The sequence below is a fragment of the Caretta caretta genome, chromosome 3 (genome assembly GCF_965140235.1).
Source record: "Caretta caretta isolate rCarCar2 chromosome 3, rCarCar1.hap1, whole genome shotgun sequence".
NCBI lineage: Eukaryota > Metazoa > Chordata > Testudines > Cheloniidae > Caretta > Caretta caretta.
This window is the reverse complement of record NC_134208.1, coordinates 211188881-211191060: the sequence shown is the minus strand read 5'-3', so window position 1 is coordinate 211191060 and position 2180 is coordinate 211188881.

Genomic DNA, 2180 nt, shown 5'->3' with positions numbered 1-2180 from the left:
GAGGGGGGGGGGGCAACCTTGCTCCTTGCAGCGTGGGGGTTGGCCCGACGGCACCACGCACATCGCTGTGTCACACCCGGCCGGCACCCTGCGTGCCCTGCATTGTGTGGGCCCGCTGGGCTGCAGGGCATCGCCCAACCCAGCACACAGCAGCTGTAGCCAAGTGAGGGCCTTGGCTGGGTCCGGAGCAGGGCCCAGCCCTTTAACAGCAGGGGCGGAGGTCTCCCCCTCGTTCACATGGAGGGGTGGAGCTGGGGGGGGTGGGGGGTCGGCTGACCAAGAGTCATGTGCTGGAGCCCATAGAAAGGCACATTGTGGGTTCAGTCTGGGCTGGGGGCTGCGTGTAAGACCCTGTGGTGATTGTCCTGCCTGGGGCCCTAGGCGCTCCCTCGGGACTGCCCAGGAAGGGGTGCCTTGGGGATGGCGGGGTTGCTGCCTGCCCAGCTTGCAGAGGGTGGGCCACTGTTACGCAGGGGTTTGTGTTATTTTTCAGCTGATTGTGAGCTGTTTATTGATAAGACAGGTCCTGAGGAAAGGGTGGCATGGTGCTGCGTGGTGCTGGGTCCACACGGCGGCTGTGTTGCTTTGGGACTTGCCTTGGTAGTGGTGATACCGAGGAAAGGGGTGGGGACGTGGACTGGCGAGTTTGGGCATTATTTTTGGCTGCCCTGGCTGGCGATTCTGCTCCCTGGCCAACCCGGACAGCTGCAATTTGTTTTTGGGGGAGGGGGGGGCGTGGTAATGCTTTCAGTGCTATGGCTGATAGCGTGTCTGAGCCTGGGCAAGCTGGCTGAGGGTTACCCCAGCTAACGAAGGGGTTGGGACGCGCTCGAATGCGCTGGTGGTGCCCCCGGACTCAGAGACTGCGCCCACTGCCCATGAGGCCGGTTCCTAACTTAGGGGTTCTGCGGGCTCCGTGACGGCTCGCGGCTGCAAGCAAGCCTGGAAAGGAGCCATCTTTCCCCCATACACCTTGTGCTTATCCCTCCCCTTGTCATGGCCGGGTTAGATTAGCGCCGTGTGCCACGGCACAATGCAAGTATGTCATAGGAAGTGGAACAGCTCCACCAGGAGAGATTGGGGGACCCACCCCAGAATAGCCTATAGACACGTGGGTCTCAGATCCAGGCTCTGCTCCAAATCAGGCAGAGTGGAGATTTGAACCTGGGGTTCCCACCTCCTAGCCAGGCGTCCAGCCAGCAAGTGCTATTGGGGGCAGAGGCAGCTCTCGCTTGCAAGAGGGGTTGGCCTGGCTTAGACACCCAACTCGAGGGGAGGGCTTATGATCAAGAATCCCAAATGTGTGACGGGGGAGGTGTCTCCCCCCACCTGGAGTTAGGGCCTAACTTTCTTTGACACCCCACCCCTCTCCTCCGCATTTCCTAGTGGCTAGCTTGGCAGGCTTCTGTGAATCCCTTTTTAGGCACCTGACTCTCTGTCATGCATTGTACAGTGAGCCCTGGTGCCTAACTCAGGCTTGTGAACTCCCCTGGGCAGCAGAGTATCTAAAAGGCACCTAAATCCCCCTTGTGAATCTCATCCTTAGGAGCCTAAATCCCATTGACTTTGTTAGACTTACTCAGAGCTCTGGTGGACAGACTTGGGCTCATGGCGCTTGCACTACCTGGCTAAAAACAGCTGCGTCGCCATTGAGGGCGGCGCTCCGGCTCAACAGCTGAGGGAGGGAGGGAGGCAAGTTCAGCGCCCGAGCTCCAGCCAGGCCACGGTGCCCAAACAGCTATTTTTAGCATGTTAGTGTTAGTGAAAGCCCACGTGTGACGAGCTGGGCTCTAAAACAAGAACAGGAGGACTTGTGGCACCTTAGAGACTAACACTTTTACCTGAGCATAAGCTTTCCCGGGCTACAGCCCACTTCATCGGATGCTAAATTGGTTAGTCTCTAAGGTGCCACAAGTCCTCCTTTTCTTTTTGCGAATACAGACTAACACGGCTGCTACTCTGACCTGGGCTCTCAGACTCACTGCCACGGGCTGTGCAGACACACCCTGGCTAGCTAAGTGGCTTTCGAGAGTCTGAGTCACCTCTGGAAACTTTCCCTAGGGGCTGCACATTTACTGAAAATGTATCTTTGAGCAATGTTAAGAGTTAATCTTATCCACCCTGCTGTAATCGCATTAAAATCTCTGCAGGGGCTATGAAAAGAAGACAGGGACAAACCA